Genomic DNA, 13,703 nt, shown 5'->3' with positions numbered 1-13,703 from the left:
GGTCTAAGGACCATGGGACTCTTGACTCCTCTAATGGGCACTGAGCTGATATGTTGAGAGGAAGAAGCTGATGGAGGTGGGGGGTATCCAAAGTAGCACTTTAGATCTGGAGGTCATGAGCTCTGTAATAATCCTTGGAGGGCAAGCCGATCTTGTCTTGTGAAGTCACCCACATGGTCCTTTTTATTGTACAAATGTAAAGGAAGAAAACCCTCTATAAAATATTTCCACTTCAGAAAAGGATCTTCACTCTCACTTTGCATAACCAAAGCCTGGTTCCCACTCTACCATGAGAGGGCAAGATCCAGGATTATAGCAGACAAGAATCTACTCTTTTCTCTAATGATTATAGACATGGTGGAGGAGAGAAGGAGGCTAGTGTTGATGTTCCCAATTTGCATGAGTCCTACCGTTAGGCTGACTTTCATCCACGACCGTGTCTGTTTTCCTCCATAGTATCCCTTGGAAAAGAAAAATAAAGTCAAAACACAAGACATTGTGCAATACACTGTTCGTTGCACAAAGCACTGGATTTAAAGACAAAAGACCAAGAGTCAAAACTCTTTATGTCCACTTACTAGCTGTGTGATCATGCACGAACTTCATACTCTCTGCACCTTCCTCTCCTCATCTGTGGAACTGTGATAATAAAGTCACCTCACCAGGTCATTTATGATGATTGAATGCAACACTGTGAAAGCACTCAGCATAAATGATTTAGAAAGTGATGATGGATAGTTGCTTTCTTTCTGCTGAAGATGGTAATTTTTTCAATCATCTGTCCTTGTGCGAGGGAGAAAACCAAAGAAAGGAAAAAGACTTTAACCGGGATTATGTGTCATGTGTATGCAGTCCGTCTCCAGTCACTTCTGAGTGTCAGTTAATAGAAACACTAGCCTGCCAAAACCAAAGGCCTGAAAGCCTGAGGGACAGCACGCTGGAGCTCTCCCTGGTCGACCAAGGTTCTGGCTTTGATGCCACCCTTGTCGAACCAACATAGCGCAGCCTTGACACATGAATGTTGATGAACAAACTGATACATTTGTCCTGTGATTATAGATGCTGGAAGCCAATGTTCATCCCACTGATAGACTTGTTGACTGTGAAAGCTTGCATGGATCCTCATGAAAAAGGACTTCCACCACCTCCATTTTGACCCCAAACTTTCTAATTGATTAAGTTCTTCTTTCCAGCCCAACTCTAACTCAGGCAAAAGTCTCTTCAGACAGAGCATCTCCTGATGGGACCAGAAACTACCCCTTCACACAATAAGGACTGAGCTAACCAGCAAGACCCTGTGTAACTGAGCCCAAGACAGTGATCGACTTGACCTTCACACCCACCTGCACGTATCCACCGACCTTTGTCCCACATTTTCCTCATGTAAACCTGGAAGTATTTTTGGCACTTTGGTGGCAGGCTTTGAGATGCTAGTCTGCTGTCTTCCTGGTGTTGGCCTCACCAAACTAATTCATATATATATATATGCCCTCTTTCCAGCAGTGTTCAAATATACTCAAGGATTTCTCTTCTTTGTTTTTTTAAAAGATTTTATTTTATTTATATATTTGACAGAGAGATAGAGATCACAAGTAGGCAGAGCAGTAGGCAGAGGGAGAGGGGAAGCAGGCTCCCCGCTGAGCAGACAACCTGTTGTGGGGCTTGATCCCAGGACCCTGCAATCATGACCTGAGCCAAAGGCAGAGGCTCAACCCACTGAGCCACCTAGGTGCCCCTAACTCCCTCTTTTCTTTCACCAAAGCTCATTTCTCTGTCTTTGGATTTTGTCAGCAGAAAAGTGGCTGAATGTGGTCTGGTTGGGATTCCCAGAACAACCCTGCCCCTCGGCTATACTAATGACCAATTCTACCTTACACATGACTACCTATGATCAACTACAGCTTCTAAACTAGAATTCTCCTGCACCTGAGTGAAAACGTGCTAATTCAGTGTTTCTCAAGTTGTGGTCTCTGAGCCCACTTGCTCCTGAAACTTCTGGGGATCTCAGTAAAAAGGAGGCAGTCCCCAGCGCTACTGAATCAGAATCTCTGGGTGGGGGCTCAGGGACCCGCACTGTTGCCATCACCACAAGAGTTTGGATGCTCATTGAAGATTGAGGACTGGTTAACCGATCTCATTGAGACCACTAAGGCTTCAAGAGCTATATATAATAGATGATACCTTAAGCCAGAACAGTGTTTAAGTATATTGAAGTGCTGAATTCTAAAATAGTGATTATAATTTTAGAAATGTGTGCACTCTGAGATGTGTCAACTGGTGGCAAAATCTAATTTTTGGTATTTTACCTACATTAATCAAACACATTGGTTGCACTGAAATGGGCAGATTTGTCCAGAAGGTAATAAAAATGACTGACTAATGGCTTCAATATGGTGTTATATCAGCCTCTCATAATAAGAATAAGTGCAGTAGATAACCACCCACTAAGTCAATCATTAGCTGTAACAACTGAACGTGAACCTTCACTTCAGGCTTTTACTTGTTTGCCTTGAACTTAGAATCAGGTTTAAGAAGGAAAAACATTTTACTTTACACCGAGGAGCAGAACTTCCACTTCAGGCTTCATTGAAGAAAATAAATATACCTTCTCTTACCTGCCATTTCCTGTAGTGGAGGTAAAAATTTGGTCAGCAGGTCTAGAGCCAAAGAGACTCATGGTGTGGTTGAGACATTACACACTGGAGAATTGACCAACTACGTAAATGTATTGAGACTAATGGGAGCCAGGTTTTTCAGTGATGGAGAAGGAAGTTCAAACCGGTAAGAGAGGAAAGGATAAGCCCTGTGTTGTTGGATTGGAATTGAAGGTTTCAGTGTAAATTCATGGTTTTTAGGATATAGAGATATATGGAGAGATGGATGGATGGATGGATGGATGAATAGATGTGTGTATGTGCAAGTGTGTCATATTTCCTAGTCTGCTGAGAAGTCCTAAAAGCAATGATATTCTAGTACCAAAGAGTACCAGGTTCATGGTTTCTAAATTCCATTCTCCTCTAAAAGAATCCAGGACTCTTTATTTAAAGAAATGACTGCTTCCAGGATTGTTGCAGGAAAAGAGCAGTGAGCCTAGAACATCGTGTGGTGCCAGAAAGCAAAGAAGTGCTCAAGAAATGCTGCGGGCAAGTCCAAAGGACCCGGAAGATAAGCTTGAGAGGTTAATAAATAATAATAGGAACCTATTTTAACACACTGAACAAAATAGAAGTCCATGAGTCCATATGGATATAAATAAATTAATATATAAATAAATGAAAGGAAATGAAAAGCTCTACCTCATAAGAGGATTCCAAATAAGAAATATAGAGGAATAATAGAATTAGAGAATCACCATTTGGCAACCGTCATGGCATTAATTGATTTAATCATGAATCATCAATGGATGGGAAAACTAGTGAATGAAAATTTGATGAGGAACATAATATTTAGATAATCTCAAAGCATCTCTCCACAAAATGTTTATTCCTTGCTTATTACTAGATAAGTGAGTAATAGCTACTAAGTTTATGATAAAGTAACCACCCAGATATCATCTTAATCAAGTGACAAAAGGGAGCAACAACAGTAATAGAACGAATAAATACTATGTACCTCCCGATATTACATATCACTTTGGTAGTGTTCCTGCCAGAAATGGATAATTTGATCCAAAGGTGGGGAAACACCAAAGGAAACCAAATTGTGAAATATTTTACAGAGTCAGTTTTTAAAACTGTCAATGTTGTAAAAGATAAAGAAAGACTAGGGTACTGTTCTGGATTGAGGGAGATTTAAAGAAATGAAAGCGAAATATTACACATGATCCTAGATTGGATCTTGGACCTATAAAAGATATCACTGGGTCATTACTGGGACAATCCGCAAATTTTTAGTGAGGCCTGTGGATTAGATGATAGTATTATTTAGCATCAATTTCTTGTGGTTATATAAAAAGAGCCTTTATTTTTAGGAAATACACGTTGAAGTATTCAGAGACAAGGGGGGCTCATATCTACAACTCTCAAATGGTTTAGAAAAAAAACTAAGGAATGCCCATGGGAGAGGAAATGATAAGGCAAAAGTCGTAAAATGTTAATGTAGAAGAAGTAAAACTTGTCATTTATGTTGTTATGTTCTTTCCCTGGGGCCTGCATATGAAGCTGACCAAAGACAGATTAACAGAAGAAAAGGATTTATCCATGTACACTTGGGAGCAAGCAAAAGAAGTACCTGGCTTCTTAAATTGTTTTAATGAGAAGATTATATACCTAACTTGATAGAGGGAAAAAGAAAGAAACACTTTTCTGGGAAGAATGAATAGTTTTCTTTAGGAAAGCCAAAAGAGTTTTTAGGAGAACAATTGAAAGATAAGAAAGTGATAGTGTTTGTCTATAGAGGTATGAATGGTCTTTCTGTCTCCCTTGGGGCCATAAAACTCCTCAGAGAAGGAATTTGGGGAAGGCTTTATTCATGTTTTCCCCTCAGGGAGTAGATCTTCCCAAAAGGAGGAATTTATGGTAGCTTTGTTTTCCAGAAATTGCTGCTTTTAGTCAGATAAGGAAAGCCCCAAGAAGGTTCCTTCCTGCATTTCTTGATTCTCAAATATCTTGAGCTTGAAATAATCTTTATACTAACTCTGAGATTCTGAGTGGTTCCCTACATTAACAATTGGGAAATCTTGGTGAAAGATATATGGGAGTCCTCTGTATGATCTGTTGTAAATTTTCTGTAAATTGAAATATTTCAAAATAAAGAGATTTTAAAGTAAGTTTACCCTAATCCCAGAAATTGGAAATGTCATTAAACAAAAAATGACATCCCAGTGACAACTCTGAAGGGTGGATTAAATATAAAAGGAAAGATTTAATTTCCATAAATAAGTGAGTAGTACACATCTATCCTTGAGGAGGAGAGCCCTATAAGGAACATTAGTAACTTAATCCAGGTGGAAGGAGATATTGTCTAGGATGTTCAGAGCTCTGCCTTAAGAAACACAGCACTTCCCGTCAGAAGACAGATTTTGGCTGAGTATAGGATAACCCGGTAGCTGAAGGCTCTGAAGGTTACATCCCCCTTGCAAAGATGGCCCTTGTGTCCACAGTTCAATTCTCTTGCCCCAGTTCAACTCACATAACGTTCAGATCTTTACTGCTAAAACAATTAAGTACTTGCTTTTTTATTTTGCTAAATTCAAGTCCTGATATTTTCCACTAATAATAATACAAGCTAGTCGCATGTATCAAATACTTATTCTGTGGCAGGCCCCCTGCCAAATATGTTACCTACGTTGTTTTATTTGAGCCTGCCTATTTCCCTGTGAAATGAGAACTATCATTATTCTCTTCATGTTGCAGAAAAGGAAACCAGATGCTCTGAGTGATTAAAGCCTCCAGGTCACAGAGTTGATAAGCAGCTGCATCTGGGTTTGAACCCAGGCTTTCTAATATCAAAGCCCATACAATTAACCACAAGACAAGATGCTGTGTGCTATGCCTCCACATTCTCTGGTTTGCTCTAGACTCCAGCTTATAGTAATAACTCAGGGTCAAGATTCTATGCCAAATATACCATCTCGGTGAAGAGAGGTCCTGAGTTGCGCAGGTGAAAACCAATTTAAGGTAACCGTCTCAACTCAAACCCAAAAGAGAAGGGAAGTGCTCAGCAAATAAGAGTTACCTTAGGTCAGAGCTAACTCCAGTACTGCCAGTGCCTCTGGTTGCCTCATTGCCATGGCCAACTGGCAAGTGTTTAGCTATCTTTAGCTGGCTTTGGTTAAAAGGCAGGCAGAAGAGGTTGTTTATAAGAGATACTGAAAAATACTTATCACCATTTTAAATTCATTTTTCTCTGTGTTCTTTTCTGTTTCTTTGCTTGTTGGACGATTTGGGTTTTGTGGGTTTTTAAAAGATTTTATTAATTTATTTGACAGAGAGAGAATAGTGAGAGAGGGAATACAAGCAGTAGGGAGTGGCAGAGAGAGAAGCAGGCTTCCCCCTGAGGAGGGACCCTAATGTGGGGCTTGATCCTACTAGGATCATGGCCTGAGCCAAAGGCAGATGCTTAATGACTGAGCCACCCAGACACCCCATTTTCCTCTATATTCTTAGTTAGAGACTCTTGACTCAGCATTCTCTCTTCCTCAGCTGAGTGTTACATATGTCAAACAGCTTCTCCTGAACAGCAGCTACTAAAATAAAATGGGAGCATCCAAGAGCTAGGAGAAAACTGAAAGAAAATTATGATCCCCAACTCCTAGTTCCGTCCTAGCAGTTCTCAAGCTTTTTTTCTATTCCTGTACACTACGGATGATATTTAAAATGTGACACATCTCCTTACACTTCTCCTGGAGGAACCCTCCTCAGTTTTCTTCCATTCAAGAAAGAATATCAGAATCACACTGAGCACAAGTGACATCATTATAAAGATGCCATTAACTCTATGAGAAAGAACAATTTTAAATATATACGTGTTAACTACTATCAGAAATAAGTCACAAGTAGCTATGGATGTGATATATATTATTTGTAAATATTCTAGATTAAATTTATTGCTGCCTATCCCCTCTTCTTTTACAATTATTTAATTTTACCTAGAATGCCACTGCAACACCATAGCACATCTGAGGGTAGTATAGCGGAAGCATGAAGCCTGTTAGAAATTTCTCGTATGCAAGAATTCATATCGTCCAGTCTGGATCTCTCCATCATCAGCTGGGAGACAAGTATGGTGAAGACTGAGATGTGGAAAGCAGGGCTGGGAATCTCTCTCTCTCTCTCTCTCTCTCACACACACACACACACACACACACACACACATACACACAGCTTTACTGAGGTATGACTGACAAAAATTATATATATTTAAGGTGTAACACTGGGTGTTTTGATATACATATAATGCCCGGTTTGAAACTGCTGATGGGGAAGAGGTCTTCTCGCTCCTTTCCTAGTTAATCTTTCAAAATTTGCCTTGCAGAGCTCTGATTCGCCACACATCTGACAGCTTCAAGTGTTCTCAGGTTTCCCGTTAGAATCTAGGGACTGTCCGCTGGGAGAATACAAATAGCCCCAGGACCACAGGCCTCGCATTAGCACTTTGTCTTCCCTTCCTTAGACGTCTGCCGGCTTGGACCTGACAGACTATTTGAGGTGAAAGGAGTGGAGGTTTTCTTCTACGGTGCCAGGTGCAATGTCTAGCACATAGTATACATGCTCAGTGAAGGTCGGATAACTAAATGATGTGTTCTAGTTGGGAACTGAAACATCTCTTCTAATGCCCGCAACAATCCACCACTCCTTTGGTGTTTGTGCTGCTGCATGATTTCCCAGTGCCTGCCCAATGAGGATTCATGGTCCATGCTCAGACTTGGGACTGAAAGGATTAAAATTACTTCCCAAGTATCCCTCTACCTGGGTATCCAAATACATAAGCTGGTAGTTAATTTAAGTAAATCCCTGAGGGGTTAGGGAAAAACAACAACTGTGAGGCTCACACAAACAGGTATGTGACCATTCAAAAGAGAATTCAGTACTTCCTAACCAAGTCAAAAATAAGATTGACGAGTACCTGGGTGGCTCAGTGGGTTAAGCCTCTGTCATGTTCTCAGGTCCTGAGTTGGAGCACCCATTGGGCTACCTGGTTGGTGGGGAGTCTGCTTCTCCCTCTCCCTCTGCTTCTCCCCCTGCTTGTGTTTTCTCTGTCAAATAAATAAAAAAATTAAAAAATATATATGGTACACACACACACACACACACACACACACACACAAACACACACACACACACACAAGAGGTCAATCATATTTTCCCCCGGTCAAGGGAAACTAAGCAAAAAGGCTGCCTACCTTTCAAAGTAGATGTAATGAATTTTGCTGACATTCATTTGGGAAAAAAATATCTTTGCAATATTTCTAAATGTCTTTTTGTAAAAAGTAAAATCATTCTGTATTAAGACTCAGAATCCTCTACTTCAATCCACAAAATCTCTGCTAATATTCTCTCCCCTTCTCCTGCCTATGTAAATAACCGGACTGTTGGCCCCAGCTGGCTGGATCCCTTTTGCTTCCATCTATTTTTCTATATATAAAAATGACCCTGTTTTTTGGCCTTGATTCTCCTTGCTTTTGCTGGAAAGTGTATGTTCCTGTTCTTGGCTTCCCCAGCAAGTGGAGTGGAGAGCTGATTTGACACAGTTCTTTGGTTGAGGGAGACAGACGTTATCAGTGCAATATCAGGTGGCCAAGGAATGGCAAAGTTTAGCTTACAGGTTAGACAAACTTGAACATGGACTGTAAGTTTTAAAAACATTGTTAGTTTTGAAAGTACTTGAGTTATTCCTCATAACTGAAGTTACAAGTGAATAACCATAACAAAAAAAGGTAAGTGTCCAACTGCATAAGGTTTATGGAAAGTTATTTCATTTGGGATAGAATATATAAATAAGATATCTCAATTTCCATAAAATTTTCTTGTTCAAATTCTTAGGTACAATTTATGATTCAGAGGTTTTGTAATTGGACTTATGTGTCTGAGGATTTGAATGTCTGACATACTAAAAAAAATCTTACTGTTCACAATACGGTGGGCCTTTCTCTCTTAAAAAGTGGAGGAAAATAATTCAGAAAGAAAATATCTGGGATCTTACTGGGTTTCCAGAGTTTTTACCTTGTCAACATCTCTGTAGTCATAGTAACTCGGTGGTCACATCTGCATATCCCACAGGGCAGGCTGGCCCTGTGAACCTCTCAGGAGCCTTTCCACTGGCTCTGTCTTCTTAGTGCCTAGCATGGTACCTGGCCCAGCACAGGTCCTTGAGACCTGGTCCTTGGTCCTTGCTTTATAGATAACATAAGAGCACTAGTGCCTAATAGCAGGACATCATTTCTCATGCTTTTGATATAAAGGTAAAGAATGTCAGCAGAGGATGTATACCTCCCATGAAGAATGCAGGAAGGGGGAGGGAAATAAATAAAAGACTGACTGGCTAGCCAGTTAACACCTTTGATACCTCGGATGATTTTAAGTGTGAAAGCTTTCTGTTGTAAACCTTAAAGAGCGATCTGCATCCATTGATACACGCATGTAATAAACATTTATTTTATCCCTATTACGTTCCAGGGCACTGTTCTAGGCAGTGAAAACATACAGCCATGAATAAATTTCCCTACTGTCCTAGAGCTCCACTCCAGTGGAACCTACATCACCAACCTGAAAGGCAAATATTGATCATCCCGTTTTCTATGAGTAGGGAGATGACAAAGTTCTTCCATCCTACAGTTGACATCCCAGACCTGACCAGTGTCCGATCTTGCCTATTAATTAGCATACTTCTGTATTTGAAGGCAACTTTATTAGGCAAAACCAATCACTTCACATCATATAACCAGCAGTTGATACTCTAATTCAAGCAAGATTTTACCACCAGGAAAAGAGTCTATTTAAAAAATATACACATACACACACACACACACACATATATATATATAAAATAATTTCCTAATGTTTGCACTAATGTAGGCTTAGTACTATAAAGAGAACGTATGACCCTGATTTTGTGAGGTGTTTTTAATGTTTTTTATATATTTTAGACTTCCAACTTGATGAATAATTAAGGTAGTTTGTCTATGAACTTCATTCTTTCCCTTAAAAAAAGTATTTCCATGGGCTTATTTGAAATTTGACAAGTAAAAGTTTACTGGAAATATGGCAAGAGACTTACATACAGGCTAAGGCACAGCATTTGGAAAATTTAAAATTAACTCTGAGTATTCATTTCAACCTTCAAAGAATGAGATGATGCATATGGTAACTTTATTTTAAAAAATAAACAAATTTCAGTCCTCTTTAGAGATACTATAGACCTGATTATTAGAAACCAATGAGATATTAAGAATCACTTGATTAAAAAAAAATCACTTGATCCTAAATCCTTCAATGGATTTTTACAAATTGGACCTATTAAACAGTTTAAGAGAACATTGAAAGCTTAAGCTGAATCCAATAGCTGAATTTAAATAATTTAGAATTCATTAAAATTTTAATTTTATCTGCCAGAATTAAACATACTGGACTCTGTCATCTTTGGGTTTCATCCAACATGGAGTGTGGTGGGAAGACCACACAAGATAGATGAGACTCATGAGGCCTGGGTTCAGATCTCATCACTGCTGCATGACCTCCAACAGAGGTGTCATTGAAGCACTTTGAGTATCAGTTTTATCTTTCCATCTCAAAAGACCTTTTGAAAGATTGAGTAAAAGTCAGTGGAGCTGCTCTGAAAACTGTAAAAAGGCAGCCTGGCTATATCTGACTTACTACAGCTGTTAGTCCTCCGTCCTCTTGGCCGTGGAGAGAGAACATTAATCAGAGGTCTCTCCAGCTCAAGATGAGGGGCTCACACCCCAGCAGCTCCAAGCATTTATTAGGCCAGACCACACATACCCTTCCTCAGTAGACTGTGCAAATACACACAGGTGTTCTCTCTATTCAGGTACTCTTTTAAAAATAAAATTGGGCTCACTGGTTTGAGATGAGTGTGTGTAATTCACACTCTATTTGCATTTAGTGTAAGCAGCAGTACAAAAAACTCAAAAAGTCGCCTAATTTGATGCATTTCTGGCAACTTTAGCCATGTAGTTTGATTTCCTTATAAATTCTGATAATGGCTCTGATAAATTTATCCTGAATTACTTCTCTACTGATCCCTTTTGACTACAGTATTGGGATGTTTGATTTTAAGGTGATTCCTTATCCTTTCCCCATCTCATCTTCTTCCAAAAGCAAAAAAAATACAAAAACCCTGCATTCACTTGCTGAACCATCTTTATTAAAATTTTGTGCCCATTTTACCACTTTTTTTCTAACCACCCATTTTCTTTTTAATATATATATATATATTTTTTTTAAAGATTTTATTTATTCATTAGAGAGAGAGAGAGGGAGAGGGAGCGAGCACAGGCAGACAGAATGGCAGGCAGAGGCAGATGGAGAAGCAGGCTCCCTACCGAACAAGGAGCCCGATGTGGGACTCGATCCCAGGACGCTTAACCACCCATTTTCTTTCCTGCTCACCCTTTTCTGCCTTGGTTTGTTGATTATATTTCAAAAGCCCAACCCCTTCTCCTAAGAGTCATTCTTTTGTCACTGTTAGCAATTTCACAAGATTTATCAATTCCACTTTTTTACCCCAATAATCATCTTCATCTTACTATGCCCATAGGAAAACAGTAGGTAGTGAGGAAGCAAGAAACAGCCCCTGCTTTCAACATTACCCTGCTTTCCCACTTTCCTCCCCTTAGTCGCTTGTCTGTACCTCCAAATTTACCTACTTAGGGGTCTATTGTCCTCGTAACAGAAATCTTTCATCCTCTTTGCAAAAGTAGCCTCCTCCTTATATTTATTCTCCACTTTTTACATACCTCAATACTGCTATTTAAAACAACTTCCTAGAAACTGGAGAATTCATACTGGTTATATGATTATTAAGGATTACTGTGTGTGTATAATGGTATTGTGGTTTTATTTAAAATGAGACCTTACCATTTGAGATAAGTACTGAAATATTTATAGGTAAGATATAAGATACAATCTCTGGGATTTGTTCCCCCCTCCCCCCAAAAAATGTGAGAAGAGATGGTATGGAATGGACAGGGCCAGACTGGTCATGGGGGTTGGACCTAGTTAATTACACAACGAGATTATAATCTTCTACTTATTTTAATAGTCTCTATAATAAAAAGGTACAACTTTTTTTTTTTTTCTTTACTTGCTACAGTTTGGGCTACTCTCAGAAGATCTCATAAAATTTAGATGACCTTCACTGTTTAAATGGTACTACAAAACCCAATGCCAAAATACAAAATTACTATATATTAATATGGTATGTATATTAGTGATATGCCAACATTAAATACCAATAATAAATTATCATTTATTCTTTACTGCACACTAAGCTACTAGGAATTAAGGTAATTTACATAAATTTTCTCATTCTTCAGAATACGCTTTTCTGGTAGTAATCACTAAAGGCTCTGAGAAATTAAGAAATTTGCCCCATAGGATGGAAATAAACACTTTAAATGTTCATTATCAGTTCCAAATATGAATAATTATTCTCACAATGACTCAAACACAATGTTCACATTCATATCGATGTACTTCATTTCCAAATTATCGTAAGCTATTAAGTAGACTTGGCCAAAGACAAGGTTGAAATCAGTTTACATTTACCTAGTTAATACTTGATGGACTTAACAAATTTTATTTGCATTCACAATGGAATCAAGTATAATGCTAGCTGACTATGCAGAGTCACTGTTTACAGCCACAGTTGGAGGGAGGGGGATAGCAAAGTTTAAAGGCAGCAGGTTTAGCTTTAAGGCAGCAGGTTTGACCCCCTTAAAAATAGGATCAATAGCCGTGTGCAATCATGGGAAATCTGGCCCTAAAGATAACAGCGATCAATCTCCTACATGTTAGGCCATTGAATCCTGAGTAGTTCACATACACACACAAAATTTAGTGATTATATCTTGTATTCACTTTTAAAAGGTTCATGCAATTGTGGATTGAATGCAACACAGTTCCTTAAAACTGTCATTACTTCCTTAATGGAACTAATGCATTTCTAAAACCATGTTACTTTCACGAATTATTATCACTAGCTTTAACTAAAAAATTGGGTATTTTCTTCTGGAAACTATCTAAATCCCAGGAAATAAAACTTAAGATTGCCTGTATAAGCAGGGGGGGGGGGGCAGTTTTCAGTTCGTGCAACCTGCTGGCTTTTAAAAAAGAGTATTTCTTTGGCATGAAAGGAAAACATAGGAGACATACAAATCTTTGCAGTTGTAAATTAACAAATGAGGGTACACACTTCCTGAACATAGGTCTCACTAAATAAGATCATGTTTACTAAAAAAGGAAAAAAACAAAACAAAACAAAAACACCTCAGTCAAGGGACCAGAAAAGGCTATAAAATGTTTTAAAGAAGTTTCAAATTGATTCACTGTTAACAAATCCAGTAACAAAGGTCTTTATACAATTTCTTTAAAAGCCAGGTCCTTCCCCTAGCATATGGTAAATTCTTTTATTTACAAAAACATACATACAGATTCTCAGGAAATTGAGGTATTAAAAAACTGAGATATATTTATACAGCAAAGAGGTAGTAATGAAAATCCATAACTAAAAATGAGCTTATTGCTTAGCATTATAAAACCCTTACATTATAACCCCTCCATTGTTTACATTTTTTTTAAATAGTATTAGATTTGGCACTTTGGTGGTCTTTGTTATCCCTAAGTCTTTTCATATGATGATTAAACACTGATAGCTATCAAACAAACAGGCTTTAAGCTCTTTCCCCAGCAGTGGGAACAAATTGTACCAAGCCTGGCACTCCCCTTGGCCAGGTGTTTTCCAACCCCACTCCTGCCCTTTTGAGGAATTAACACAAACTACACGACCAGCTGGAATCAAGGGTGACACACGTCATGGCCAGAGAACACAGCAAAATCTTGTTCTCTCAGAAACAACACACTTGTCTTTGCATCAGCATGAATGGTCTCCCAGAATTAAACAAAGTATAAATATGATATACTTCCATGTTGCAGTTTGACCACTGGTAAAATGAGAAATGACCAATCTTATTTAGAGGTGAAATTACTTCAAATTCATCTACAATAAGATTACTAGGTTTAGCT

The sequence above is a fragment of the Mustela nigripes genome, chromosome 13 (genome assembly GCF_022355385.1).
Source record: "Mustela nigripes isolate SB6536 chromosome 13, MUSNIG.SB6536, whole genome shotgun sequence".
NCBI classification, from domain to species: Eukaryota; Metazoa; Chordata; class Mammalia; order Carnivora; family Mustelidae; genus Mustela; species Mustela nigripes.
Note: the sequence above shows the minus strand (reverse complement) of the source record.